The 14754-nt window shown below is 42.1% G+C and overlaps 1 protein-coding gene across 2 annotated transcripts in view; it reads left to right on the top strand.

Moving 5' to 3' along the window:
- The first annotated feature begins 7435 nt into the window (after positions 1 to 7435).
- Positions 7436 to 14754, top strand: part of NAB1 (NGFI-A binding protein 1) — a 57595-nt gene continuing 50276 nt past the window's right edge. Inside the window, exon 1 of one of the 2 annotated variants that reach the window (XM_042445668.1) lies at positions 7436 to 7584. The gene's annotated coding sequence lies outside the window, so the exon portion shown is untranslated. The remainder of the gene's footprint in view (positions 7585 to 14754) is intronic. The other variant, XM_042445667.1, reaches the window with a different exon arrangement.

The raw sequence follows: 14754 nt of genomic DNA, 5'->3' as shown, positions 1-14754 counted from the left end.
AAATATGGAAATCAGAGCAAAAGTCCAAGATCTCTCGACCAAACAATTTCGTATTCATTAGAAACAGTCCTCTCCAAATTCTGCAACACAAACAGATTGTGTCAAATGCATGCATTTGAACTTTCAGAAAAGTTAGCCTTAGGAGAACTGCAATTTGTAGAACACCCCAACAAGTAATTTCATATGGCAATTGATCATGAAGGGAAGCAACTGCAGTACTGAGCAACTGCCTTCATGACTTGCCTGTGGGGTTCCCAGCAACATCTGACTGACCACTGTGGGAAGGAAGCTCTTGGGTGTGGGTGGATCTCCTTTCTGATCCAGCATGATCTTTTTTCTGAATTGACATGAGAAATCCCAAGAACAGTAAAATGGCATTTAGAAAAGTATCCTTCCCTGACTGCCTGCTTTGTCATGATTAGGGATGTATTGTATATGATTTTATTGTAAATACTGTACTTTGATATTTTACTATATTAAGTGGTATATAAATCCCCATCATCCAACAGCAGCCTCTATATTTTAGGGACTGTGTCGCTCTCCAGACGTTTTTGGACTCCATCTCTTATCCATCCTGAATAGCATAGCACATGGCAAGGAATGATGGAATTTATAGTCCAGCAGTCTGAATAATGCCAAAACATTACAGACTTTATTTATTTATTTATTAAAAAGAGAAAGCAGGGTGCCAGTTCTAATTAGCCCATGCATCGCTTGATGTTTCCCCTATCATACCAAGTGCTGACACTGGATCTGCAAGCTGCACCCAACTATCCCCATGTTTGTTGTTGTTGTGTGCCTTCAAATTGTTTCCAACTTATGGCAACCTATTATAGGGTTTTCTTGATCAGATTTGTTCAGCAGAGGTTTGCCATTCCCTTTCCTGAGGCTGAGAGCAGGTGACTTGCCCAAGGCCAGCTAGTGGGTTCCATGGCCTAGCTGGTAATTGAACCCTGGTCTCAAGAGTTGTAATCCAACACTCAAACCACTATGTCTCACTGGCTCTACATCCCAGGTTTGATTTAGTAGTCCTAGAAAGGAAGGAGGTCCTCTCTGAGAGGAATTGCAGATTTCATCTCTAGATTCTTTATTACAGATTCCCATCTGTATCAGCTTCAAAATATCCTGGCACTATTATTAAAAATGCTGCACTGAGAACCTAATGTGCATATGTGAAGAATCATCAGCCTTCTGTATTCAAAAACAAACAGTTTGGAGTGTTTTCTTCACAGGCCTCAGTAGCATCTTTGGGAAATATGGTTAAGCATACATTTTAAAAATGATCGTTCTGTTTGTGTTGTGACCTTATCTAGCAGCGGTAAGCTTGCAGAATTAAACAGGCTGTACTGAGGGAGTGAGGCACTTCTTGAGTGCCATATTCTCCTCCGCCGCCTCTTCTTCTTACTCCTCTTCCTCTGGTGCCTCTCAGAAACATTAAGGAGCAAGTCATGGGGGGAACAGGCTTCAAGACTCTCCATGGTATGGGGAGCTATACCAGCTGTTACCTTGGCAGCCTTGCAACTGGTTTTGAATCTTCCCTTGCCTTTCTAAATGCTACTTGTTGACAACTTTCCTTTAATTTTGCAGTGAATCACTTCAATCCTATTTATCTGTCCTTCCCCTTTTGACTATTTTTGTCTCAGGGTAACAGTGACTTCAAACAGATGCCATTAGGGCCAGTCCTACCACTGAGGAAAGTGTGGCGGCTGCCTCAGATGGCACAAGTGAGGTGGCAACAACAGAAAGATTACATACTTGAAGCTAGTGTTATATATTGGTATCCACTGTGGGTTGGTTCCAGGACCTCATGGACACCAAAAATCAAGAATGCTCAAGTGCCATTATGTACAATGGCATAGTAAAATGGTGTCTCTTATATAAAATAGCAAAATCAAAGTTTGCTATTTAGAAATTTGTTTTTTGGAATATTTTCAAGTTGTGGATGGCTGAATTGAATCCATGGATGCAGAATCTGTGGATATGGAGGAATCCTGGGATTTTTAATTTGTTGTGGAACCAGAGATCTCTTGACAGAGAAGGCTAACTATTTCACAAAACTACAAATCCCCAAATTCCATAGCACTGAGCCATGGCAGTTAAAGTGGTGTCAAACTGCATTAATTCTGCAGTGCAGATGCAGTGTTAGTTAACCTGCTGCCCCCATGTAAAGTGAAGGAAGCTGATTTGTTTACTCTCCAATATTTCACAGATGAATACTGGGGCATATATATGGAGTCTAGACATGCTTTATCAGTTAGAAGAAAGAACACATAATAGCAACAAAGTTTAAATGCAGTCCAATATCAAAGAAGAAACTATTTAGAATGATTATATTCCCATTCTCAACCTTTTGATTAGAATTACAATTTATTTGTGTGTGTGTTTTTTATTTTTATCCCGCCTTCCTCCCCAATATAGGGATGCAAGGCAGCTTACTGCAAATTTAAAACCATACAAATTACAAACAATTTGAAAACATTAAGAAGTATAAATATTTTTTAAAAAATATGAAACAATTTATAAAGTTATAGTTGATGATTCATTCACACTCACAAAAGCCAGGGCCCCTATCGAGACTGATAAAAATACCCTTTAAACGCACCTTGATTTCTCTATTTTAGCAATTTATATATTGCCATACCAATTTGAGTCAATGGGCCCACTCTACTTCAGACTTTAACAACTGGATGTAAGACACTGGTAGCAGTTTGTTCAACTACATTGGCATGGTACCCTGGACAAATCAAATCAAATCTGATCTTTCCACTACAAATCCAATCTATCATTTGGGCTGATCCCATCTCAAACCTTCCTCAAATGAACCCACAAATACATGAACCTCTCAGAGACTACTGAAATTTAGAGAATGTTTGGGTGTCATTGTTTCGATCCCCCCAAATTCACATATAATTTTTCTTTATGATCAGATGGCCTTAACAAGCCCCTTCTGCTTTGTATGACTCCTTTTGTACTTATTTGTGGACACATTTACTAACTGAATTTGGAAACAAGATGTAGAAAAACCAGAAGAAATAAGGGATGGGGCCAATATTTTCAGGTTGTGTCTATGCAGCAATCCTGAAAGCCTGAATATTAAAAATCAGACTATAACTCCCAGTGGTTATCCTGACTGGGATTCTGGGAGGTGAAGTTCAAAACAGGAACTTTCTCAAGCTCTCTTAAGAACTACATAGTCCTGGTGGCAAGGGAATCAAGCTTTCCAGTCCATGGAAGATTACAGTCCTCGTTTCCTATAATAGCAAACTCTAATAGCAGATTGAAGGCCAACTGTGTTGGAGCCAAACAGGAACCTTGGAATGTGAGAAAAGAAATAAATATTCTCGTCCCATTATATACAGAGGCATAATAAAATGGTGTCCCTTATATAAAATGGCAAAATCAAGGTTTATACAGAAATTCAAATCATTCTTAAAACACCCCAAAGGAGACAACCAATCCCAATTCAACCAATTGATCTCTATTTCAGACTAACAACTGGATGTGGGACACTGTTTGTAGTTTGTTCAACTACATTGGCATGATGCCCCAGACAAATTAAATGCAGTCTACCCAGCTCATATTAAATCTATCCAATGGGCTGATCCCACCTCAAACCTTCCCCAAATGAACCCACAAAACCCCATCCAATGGAAATTAAGCATGCTCAGTGGTTCCAGGAGACATGGGATACTGAGTGCCCATTTTGATAGAGACTCCAGTCGCACTCCATTTATAAGCTCTCTACTTCACATATATATTTCCTTTAGTGTGATATTGCATGTCTCATTTATCTTGGAAGTACCAGGCAGATACGTATAGGACTGCACTGTCTGTGTCTCCACTTCTGTCTTCCTTGCTGGATGCCCCTTTGATTCCAGGATAATGCATGTCGTATTTGCAAGTGTTGAGGATGAAAGTTCCATGGATTATAATGATATTTTACAGCTTTAATTATCATTAGTGTATTGCCTGAGGGTATGTGGAGGAAAAAATAATTGAATGGGAAAAAGAGAAGACAGTCCTGCAAACATTCTTGTGGCTTTCCAGGGCAGCCTATTACCGCATTTTCTCACGGGAACAAAGCAGTGTTAAGGGCGAACACCAGTTACGACTTTATGGTTATTTGGTGTCCTAGAGCCAAGAGAGCTGGCATGGTGTAGTTGTTCAAGTCTTATTATCAGACTGGGTGAAGGGGGTAAGGAAAAGGCATAATCCCAGCTAAATTATGCGATTGCGCAGAATATTTTCAGATGCCGTCATGCTCATCCAGTACTTATCCTGGGAAAAGCCAGGACTGCTCCAGCAACAAACCATGCATGGGGAAATCCTGTCAATGGCTTCTCAATAGTGCAAATGAAGCACAATTGCAAGAGTGCAAAAGTTAATTGTGCTTCATTTGTGCTATTGTGGAAGCAACCAGGGATACCCCGAATGCACTGCAGTGGAGGCAATCTGTTCTCTTTGCAAGGTTCGGTTTTGCAGTGGATTTCAGTCTTCTTTTGAGCTATGGGGCACAATTGTGTTTACACTGGAATAACACAATGTAGTGAAGAAATAAATTTTATTTTTTTTTTGTCTTTTATTCTGTGTGGGAAGGAAACATGATTTGAAGACATGCGCTGTAGCACTGAAACAGCACATGCACGAAACAATCAATTCCAATATACTAATGGTTTATTCATGGATGTGTGTGAAATGCGATCGCAATATTATATGGTAATGTTACCATAATAATTGCGTGATTGCATGACTGTGCAAAAATATTGAGCGTTATAGTGCTAGTGTTCTGTTTGCTTTCATTACTGCAGTTCTTGCTGAAGTGGCCCTGGTGTGATAATCCCGTGTTTGAGTCCAGGATTTGGAAGATCTGGGTTCAAATCCACAGTGAGTCATGAAACTCAGTGGGTGACCCTGGACCAGTCTCTCTCTGATCTACCTCAACAGATTGCTGTGAAGGCAAAGTGGATAAATGAAAAAATATGATCCTGCCTTAAATTCATTGAAGGAAAAGCAGGATATAATGTAACTAATCAATAAATAAAATATATACTCTTCCTCTTATGACCAAACAATAAGGTAGCACTTTTATGGGGCCCACTATGGTTAATGAAGAGGGATGTGTGCATGTGTTTAAGTAAGTTTGACAGAAACCGATACAGAACATGTGTACATGTGTGGAGCTACAATTTGCTTTCTTCCCAGAACCAATGTTTATATTTTGGGTGCTCAATCTCAGCAGTTCGTGGTGGTTTTACCCTAGCTTTATCACCCCAGTATAAGAGTCACATTCCAGGACCCATAAAACAGTCCAAGCTTTACATCTGAAGAACTCCAGCGAAGAAGAGCCAGTTAAAGAGCAAGAGTTAGGATAAATCCCAATACTGTGTGTTACAGAGAGAAAAATAATGTGCTTAAACATGAAGGGAATACATCCTGATCATACCTGATCCTTTGACCTTCCACACTACATAATTATAGTGCTATAATTCCACTTCATCTGGCACAGTTCTATCCTGAGGATTCCTCAGATTGGCTGTTGAGAGCAAGGCCTTTGGACTCTCAACCAGAGACTCTCTGGTGTCTCTAACCAAACTACATTTCCCATAATTCCACAAGAGGCAGCCATGTCAGTTAAAGTGGAATCATGGTACTATGATGGTGTGGTGTGAAAGGGCCTCTTGTCTGATTTAGAAAGCTAACTAGGGTCAGGTCTCATTAACAGAGGGCCATCGCAGTGTACAGTATTAGGAATCTCCTGGCAGGGCCAGGGAAATCCTGGCAACTGATATCACTCAGAAATTATTGATTGATAATATTGGGCCTGATCAACTAACTCAGTTTGATTCTGTATAAGGAAGGTCCCTGTGTTCCTATGTATAAGAAATCTTCTGCATTCAAGAGTGTATAGGGAAGCACTGGATCCCTAGAATATACAGTTGTTTTCCTCTCAGTCATAATGATGGGCAGTGTCCAGATTTTAAAACCTGTTTGCTATAGGAGATCATATACCAATTCTGAGAAAGTCCTTAAAATCCAATACAGGTTGGATGGTTGGTTGCTCTGCCTATCAAAAAATCACTAAGATATACATGTGAAAATGAACACCACGCAGAAATGTCAGTGCAAAAATAATAAAAACATTAATGCAACTCATCCATCCAAAGAGCACTAATTCCTAAGTTTGGGCCAACTTTGGATCAATGTAAACAGAGAGCAGAATAGAAGACCATGTTATGTAATCTCTCATTCCATATGACAATAAAGGGCCTTTAATTTTATTTTTGAGGAGGGGGAACAATGCAATTATCATTCTCTATTACGCTCTCTTACTGTTATATAAAAATAATAATAATTAATAATAAATAAATAAATAATGTGTGTCTTCAAATCCTTTCTGACTTATGGTGACCCTAAGGTGACTTTATCATGGGACTGTCTTGGCAGAATGTCTTCAGAGGGGGCTTGCCATTGCCATCCTCTGAGGCTGAGAGAGTGTGACTTCCCCAAGGTCCCCCGGTGGCAGGGTCCTCACGGTCAAGAAGCCACCTTGATGTCCCTTCTGGGAGAAAGGCGGCATAGAAATGAAATAAATATGTTTACAAAGGAGGATAAGGCACCACAAAATGTAGCCCCTTCCAGAAAAACGTGGAGGATGTGACCAAACAAAAAGCTCAAAACACTGCTATAAAGATAAGCCATGCTCCTTAGCCATGCTCATCACGGAGCATATTTTGGAATCTGGTTGAAATGGAGGCCATGTCCTGGAATAGGAGGAGGACCCCTGGCCCCTGCCCAGGGCTCCTTCAGAGGGGGTTTGGGGTTTGTATTTTTCAGCCATGGCCTTCCTCTGGGGCTGAGAGAGTGGGGTCAGCCAGTGGGCTTCCATGTCTGAGCCTGGATTAAAACCCTGGTCTCCAGATTATTGTTGTTGTTGTTTTCATTATTGTTTCTGAGGAAAAAATAAACACTTGACAGAAGGGGCTTGGACTGCCTCAAGAGGAAGGCAAGAAAGTGAGGGCTGGAGCTCTTCCTCCTCCTCCTTCTCTTCTTCCTCCTCTTCCTCCTCCTCCTCCTATTCTTTTTCTATTTCCTCCTCCTTTTCTTCCTCCGCCCCTTGTTCCTCTTCCTTCTTCTCCTCCTCTTGTTCCTCTTCTTCTAATTCCTTCTCCTGTTCTTCCTCCTCTTTTTCTCCCTCTTCCTCTCCTCTTCTTTTCTTCTTCTTCTTCTTCCTCCTCCTCCCTCCAGGCCCACCCCTCTCTCTCTGGCTTGGCTTCCTGCCCCCTCTGCCTGCCTGCTTTCAGGCTCTCCTTCCTTCCCTCCCTTCCTGGGGAGTTCCTCCTCCTCCTCAGTCCCGGGGCTGCCCACTCCAGGCCCTGCGTCAGGAGGCTGCGCGGGCGGAGGAGGAGGAGGAGGCTGTTCCCTCCCTGCAGCCTTGCAAGAGCAGCAGCAGCATCAGCATTAGCATTGCCCTGGTCCTCCTCCTCCTCCTCCTCGGATGGGAAGCAGGGAGAAGGGGGCCGGCTGCGGGCCCTGACTCCGGTGAAGCAGCAGCAGCCAGAAGAGCAGCTGAAGCTCCCATCTGAAGTGAGTCTGGGGCGGAGTGGGGGGGGGTTGCTTTGGGAAGCCCAGGGGGAGAGGATGGGGCTTCCCCCCAAGGGTCCTCTGCAGGGGGAGTGACTTACAGGGCGACCCTAAGGAGAGCCTAGCCATGGGGTCTCCTCTCCTTAACAGGGTTTCCCCAGAGGAGCTTTGCCATTACTTTCTTCTTGCCTAAGGTCATGGCCGAGGGGGGATTCGAACCCTGCTCCCCAGAGTCTCAGCCCAAGGCTCACCCGCTACGCCCCGATGGCTTTCATCCTGCTACACACTGCTACACAGTACATACTCTAAGAGATACATAGTACATAGCTACTTATAGTGCATGGTGCTCTTGGCATACATTGACATCCCTAATCCACACAAAAACAGGGGTACCTTTATTTGGTCCACTTTGGGGTTTTGGATATTTTATCCATTTTTGGGGTGGCTGAATAAAAGTATACCCTCTTTTATTGTTCTGTGTTACATTGCCAACACAGCTGGTTGTTGTTGTTGTTGTTGTTGTTGTTGTGTGCCATCCAGTTTTTTCTGACTTGTGGTGACCCTCAGACAAACTGGATTTGTTCAGAAGGGTTTTTGCCCTTGCCATCCTCTGACACTGAGAGTGTGACTCACCCAGGGTCACTCCAGTAGATTTCCATGGCTGGGCAGGGATTCAAACCCAGGTCTCCTGAGACCTACTCAAACCACTCCGCCACTTGGCTCTGGGCCCAATACTGTATATGTTTCCTTCCCAGAAAAAGCAGGTCTGAGAGGATTACCTCTGTTTCCAGAAAGAAAGACAGCTTCCCGGCACCCTTTAACAGAATTCCTTCTCTCCCATGGGATTAACAGGCCATGCATTCCCTGTTGAATTCAATGGGGCTTGCTCCTTCCCAAGTGAATTGCAGCCTGAGGGCCCCAGTATGGAAGAGGTCCTGTGGGATGAGTGAATCCGGTTTTAAACGGAATAATTCTTCTCTCTCTTTCTCTACACATGCTCACACCAACATATGCATAAGTCTGTGTTTAGATGAGAGCCAGCATAGTGTGGTGGTTTGAGCATTGGACTATGACTCTAGAGACTAGCATTCGAATCCCAGCTCAGCCATGTCACACACTCTCAGCCCCAGAAAAGCATGGCGTGGTAGTTTGAGTGTTGGACTAGGACACTGGGAGACCAGCGTTCAAACCCTGGCTCATCCGTGTAAACCCACTGGGTGACCCTGGGCAAGTCACACTCTCTCAGCCTCAGCGGATGGCCAGGACAAACCCCTCTGAAGAAACTTGCCAGGAAAACCCCATGATATGCTTTAGGATTGCAATAAATCAGAAACAGTTTGACAGCACACAACAACAACAGCAACAGAGGGTCTCCATAGGATCACCGTAAGTTGGAAAGGACTTCAAGACACACAACAGCAACAGTTAATTCAGTGTACGTTTATATATTATGTTTACATCCACAGATACACACTTTCTCAAACACACATGTACACACCTGCATATACATAAGTATATGTGTGTATGGATATATTTACAGCCACAGATAAACTTGCACAGTCATCTCTCTTAGCTGCTTTACTTACGCATTTGTACTTTGAACTGATAATTCTGACACAATGAGGATTGACCTGGTGTTTCAAAAATGCACATATGAATAGGGAAAGGGGGGTATTGTGGCTGTGGAGGAATAGTATTCTTCAGGGAGGGACACACATGTGCACACTCTGCTCTGGTTCAAGTGTACGCTCCCTTGGAAGTTTTCCCTCAGCTGCCTTTGCAGTGTTCAGGCATTGTGAATGAGACTGATGATAAGGGGACATAAAGAAGCGGACCAAGCTGAGGCTGCAATTGCAAAATCTATGGGACTTAAATCTGAGTAGCCATGTGATATCCCCAAGGCTTAGGAGATAAGAGGATGGAGGAGAGTCTGGAGTTAACAAGCGGTGCCCCTTCCTTGCCCCCTTTGGGTGTTTTCATAGCTGCTGCTGTGCAATATGTTCCTGATTCGGTAGATTGCCGGAAGGAGAGGGCGGATTCATGTGTGTGGGTGGATTGTGTGGGGTTGATTCCCAGAGAAATCCAGTGCAAAAAAAAGACGAGGGCGTAGGAGGAAAAGTATTGAAACATCCTTGCATTTTCCTCACTAAAAGTTTGGGAGGTGGGGGCAATGGAACACCACCCAAATACTACAAACTTAAGATATTTTCATCCAGAATTGTTTACCAGCTGGGTTTGTAGCTTAATTCTGTTTTAAGATTTTGAGCTTTTTAACTGTTGGGAAGCTTAATTTGGGTATCCATTGATATTTTGTACTATAGTTTGTTTTTTTAGAGTGGCATAAATGACACTGTGCTGCTCTCAGATGCTCACCTTTATATCCCGCTACCTTTTTGGCAACCATCTTTTCCATTTCTTTTTCTATGGAAGAACTTAACTTCAGTTGGCTGTCTATAGCTTAGACCTGCAAGCATGTGCTCCCATCTATGTGGCAACACACCAGTGAGTTCTTGCACAGACACACCCTGCAGCTGAAAACCAAAGCCAACTTAATATTTTTGAATGGAAGCATTCTTTATGATTCGCCCCTCTGCCTGCCTGCCATGCCAGGTAAACTCACAGCACATATGCACACACAGTCTCTCTCTACAAAACTAAATTGATATGCACTCTGAAGGATTCAGAAAGTGTGTTGTGGTGGTGGTGGTGGTTGTGTGCCTTCAAGTCATTTCTGACTTATGACAACCCTAAGGCAAATCTTTCACAGGGTTTTCTTGGCAAGTTTTTTCAGAAAGGGCTTATAGGCAATCTTACTTATTTCATTGTTATCTTTAAAAGCAGAATAATAATAATATACGGCTTGTATTTGTTCACAACCTAAAGCTGTTGCAGCTAATGCTTGCAGAGACTGATGAGAGGCTAATTTTCTTTGTAACCTAATTGATCATTCAGCTGCCCTCAAATAATATTGAGAAAGGGTATAAGACATATTCTGCTGCTAAAATAGGATATGGAAAGGTTGGTGGATTGTAATAACAGAGTGATAAATTAAAGATGGAGCATCTTTAATAAATCATCAGTAGATTTTAAATGCAGTTTCCTCCCCTAATTAAATGCCCTTTCCACCTCCTATAGTTTGAAAGAACTTTGTATTCTTTTGCTCATTTTAGAAAAAAAGCAACAACCTTCTGAATAGATGGCTATTTGGGGGGGGGGGCAGCAAACTGAATTATTTTTTCTAATAGGGCATGAGTAAAATGTTGTTGTTTAGTACCATGGCTCTCCATTTGCAAATATCCCCTTGATTTCAGTGTTTCTTGCTCCAGAGGAAGCAAAGCTGTTGTTTGTTTAGATGCAATTTCTGCAATTGAACTGGTTGCAGAACGATATCTCAGCAAATGATGATCACTGAGATGCCAGTGTTAGATTCATTTCCTTAAGGTGAAATCAAGTATAGTTCTTAGAAGTGTGTGAACTAAACAAATAGCCATCTAAGAATAATCTTCTACACTGGAATGCTAGGCTGAAGGAAGATGCAAAACTTTTGAAAAGATGCAGTTACGTGCAGAGAAAAATACTGTATAGCAGACATATTAACTGTCTGAATATTTAGCAATACAGTACTGACATTTTCAGTGACATTTTTAGCAGAGTTGTCAAAAGTTACTTTTTTTGGATTGCAGCTCCCAGAACCTGCTGCCGCCATCATGGCCAGTGGTCATGCTGTGTGTGTGTGTGTGGGGGTGTAACTCTAGGAGTTTAGTCCGAGAAGTAACTTTTCTGAGCTCTGGTTCAGGGAGTGCTTCTTATTTTCTAGATCTGCTGTTTGTTTAAATTCATATAAGAAGTTTACACTTGAGCCAAGATCAGAGCAAATGGCAATGGGGATAATATTAGACATTATCATGCTTTTTATAGACTCTTATCTCAGAGTCTAAAATCTCACCGATACTGGATTGTGAGGGCTCCCATTGCATCTTTCCAGATTAAAGCTTTAGATTTGCTTTCTATCTTTTGTGGTGGTTCAGGAAGCAATTACTGAGACTTGAAACCTAAAGATGCCCCTGATGGTTTCTCATATGGACTCTAAGTGAACCTTCTGTCAGAGGAATCTGCTTAATTTATTTGAAGATTTCCACAGATTTGTGCTCCTGCTGCTAGATCCGTGTTTGTCTGCTCTCATTCAACCTGCAACACAATTTTCACCTAATTTGTGTGCTGAATACTTAGCTGCCTGGAATGGGGGGAAATGTGCAAAACTAGCCAAATGCAACTGGAGGAATATTATGTGAATGGACATCTGTGCAAACATGAGAGAGAAAACTATAAAACGGTCTTCAAGCCTTGACTCTCAGCCCTCCACCCCATCCCCTTCTCTTGTCATTCATTTTCAAGGAAAAACTGATTGAAGTCTCCTATGGACAAAACTCCAAACATGCATAGGTTTTGTGGTGATAATACTGTAAAGGCTGGCATTTAATTTCACCCTAAAATTAGGGTGTTGGGGGTGCACACTGCGTATACCTTTAAAAATGACCGGCTTGGATCTTGAAGATCTTCTTTCTGCTCAGCATGCCCATAGATGGATTGCAAAATTCTGATTGCTCAGAATTTCATACAGTACCTCTTTAGGCAAACAGTCCCCCCCCCCCATAGTTGCATTTGCCACCATGGCAGCCTTGGGAATAACTGATTAATGCGTATTCATCCACCCTTGCAGCCCACGCCAAGAGTTCTCCTTCTCTGTATTATTTCGCCCACATGAAAAAAACATCACAGCAGAAACACCTCCACCCTGTAACCTTCACATAAACCCCCCAGAAGCCTTCAATTCCCAACTACAGGACAGAAATGGATGCTTTTATAATTTTTTATTGAAATGGTTGATTTGGAGAACAAGGTTAGGAAAATCTGTGTCATGACTTTCATTTGAACATCAGTCTACACCGCGTATTGCAATCCTGTAAGACTTACCTCTGAGTAGATACTTGTAAGGTTGCACTGCTAAAGTGTGTTATCAAAGTGCATCGTGCATATGTCATTACAAGAACCTGGAAAGGTAGGTAAAAACAGGTGGCTTTATTGTCAGCTGAATAATTCTGTGCAGTTTTTGTGAAGTATGCAAGCTTAGATGGTGCTGTGGATTTTGATTTAGTGTGCTCCCTGCATCCCATTTAGATAATACTTTTTTAGCCTTCTGCCTCAATATTTATTTGCCATTTATTTAGGAGATTTATACACTGCTCAGATTTATTTGTCTTTTATTAAGGAGCTTTAAAAAACAAAACTGGAATTAAAAGTTATGTCTGGTACCATGTATGTCGAGTATATGGATTGGTTTTGCTGTCAGTACCTCTAAAAAAGATTTTAAAACTTGTAAGGGAGTTATAAAAAGGAGGGTGTATTTGTATATGTGGCAATTGAAAGGGGATCTCAGATGTACGTTACTTGCATGAAAAATCAAAGTGTTCAAAGGAGCAGTGGGGGTGGGGGGTTGGTAGAATTGTGATGGTTCATTTTGTAGTCCTCTGGGTCCTGCCTCTTTCATCCCCATGCTCCCAACCATGCATTGGGTGGGGAAGCTTTCACTATAGGCCTCTGCACATGAAGGCCTCCTCAGATTCTAGAAATTTATGTAAATTGATTTTCTGGATTCAGGAAAACTTTTACATGTAGGGATCTTCAACCTATGGATTTCCTGCCAGAGAGGAGAGTGGGAAGACTGTGTGGTGTCAGAGGGCATGGCTGAAACTACAGTCTTGGTGTGTGTGTGTGTGTGTGTGTGTGTGTGTGTGAGAGAGAGAGAGAGAGAGAGAGAGAGTTGTTTCCAACTTACAGTGACCCAAGGCAACCCTACTATAGGGTTTTCTTGCCAAGATTTGTTCAGATGATGTTTGCCATTATCTTTCCCTGAGGCTGAGAGAATGTGACTTGCCCAAGGCCACTTAGTGGGTATCATGGCCAAGCTGGGAATTGAACCCTGCTCTTTAGAGTCACAGTCTGACATTCAAACTACTACGCCATGCTGGCTCTCAAAATTTTGATATACCTTATATCATTTTTTGTCCCTCCATGCAAATCAAGCACATGTGTACCTGCAACTTGAATTATGCAGCACTGGATAACCCCTAGCAAAATAGATCAATAACTCCAATTGACAGGTACTGCATTTTGTTGTTGTGTGCCTTCAAGTTGTTTCCAGCTTATGGCAACCCTAAGATGATCTATCAAAGGGTTTTCTTGACAAGATTTGTTCAGAGGGGGTTTGCCTTTGCCTAGCAAGTATAATAAAAATCCTATCAATGGTGTCTGTCTTGTGGTTTTGCAAGCACTGACTGGAAAATCATCCCTTAGAAAGGGATGAGCAATCTTTGAACTGTTACATTTTCATGAACTACTTTTTCCAGTGTGCTTCACACACAGGCGAGACTGGTGAGAGCTGCTGCGATTTGGAGCTTGACTACCTGTGGAAGGCCACAGGTCTCCCTGCCCTTAAGACATGCCTGATTCATACAGCCTTAGTGTTGTGCTGTGTGTACAGGGAACTGCTTACTTGATGGCATTCTCTCACACAGCATTCAGTTCCCTTTAACCTTGTAAATATTTCATGGCAAGTTGAAAATCTGATGTTCCACCTGGTGAGTTGCTGAACATGAGTGGTAACCATGTGTATTTTGGGATTTAGAGCAATCAGTGCTTGAGTGCTTAGTCATATGAATCCAGCCTCTTCTAAGGATGTAGGTGATGTGTAGAATGGGGCAGGGCAAAATGAAAGAGTATTAAGAGAGCTGCTGGAATAGAGCAAATGCTCATCTAATCTGTCATCCTGTTTTCACAGTGATTTTGAAAGTCATGGGAAGAGGCATTTAAACAGGTTCAACTGTATTCTAATACTGTATTCTGTATTCTAAAGTACTGTATTCTGTATACTGTATTCTAATACTGTATGCTGTGTTCTAATTGAATGTGCATGTGGAGAACCATATTCCTGGATTATAGCAAGGAGAAAAAAGTCAGAGAGAGAGAGATACTGCAAGCATTGTGTACTGCTTGACTTGGATAGAAATACTGTCATTTGGGCATCTCTGGGCTTTCTATGCAGTGGTTCTCTCTATACTTCCTCTCTTTCAGAGGGAACCCTGTTATGTTTCCATGGCGTTCCACAGCATGACC

This window comes from Sceloporus undulatus, chromosome 1 (genome assembly GCF_019175285.1).
Source record: "Sceloporus undulatus isolate JIND9_A2432 ecotype Alabama chromosome 1, SceUnd_v1.1, whole genome shotgun sequence".
Lineage (NCBI taxonomy): Eukaryota > Metazoa > Chordata > Lepidosauria > Squamata > Phrynosomatidae > Sceloporus > Sceloporus undulatus.
The sequence above is the reverse complement of the archived record's forward strand: the minus strand, read 5'-3'. Positions and strand labels throughout refer to the sequence as shown.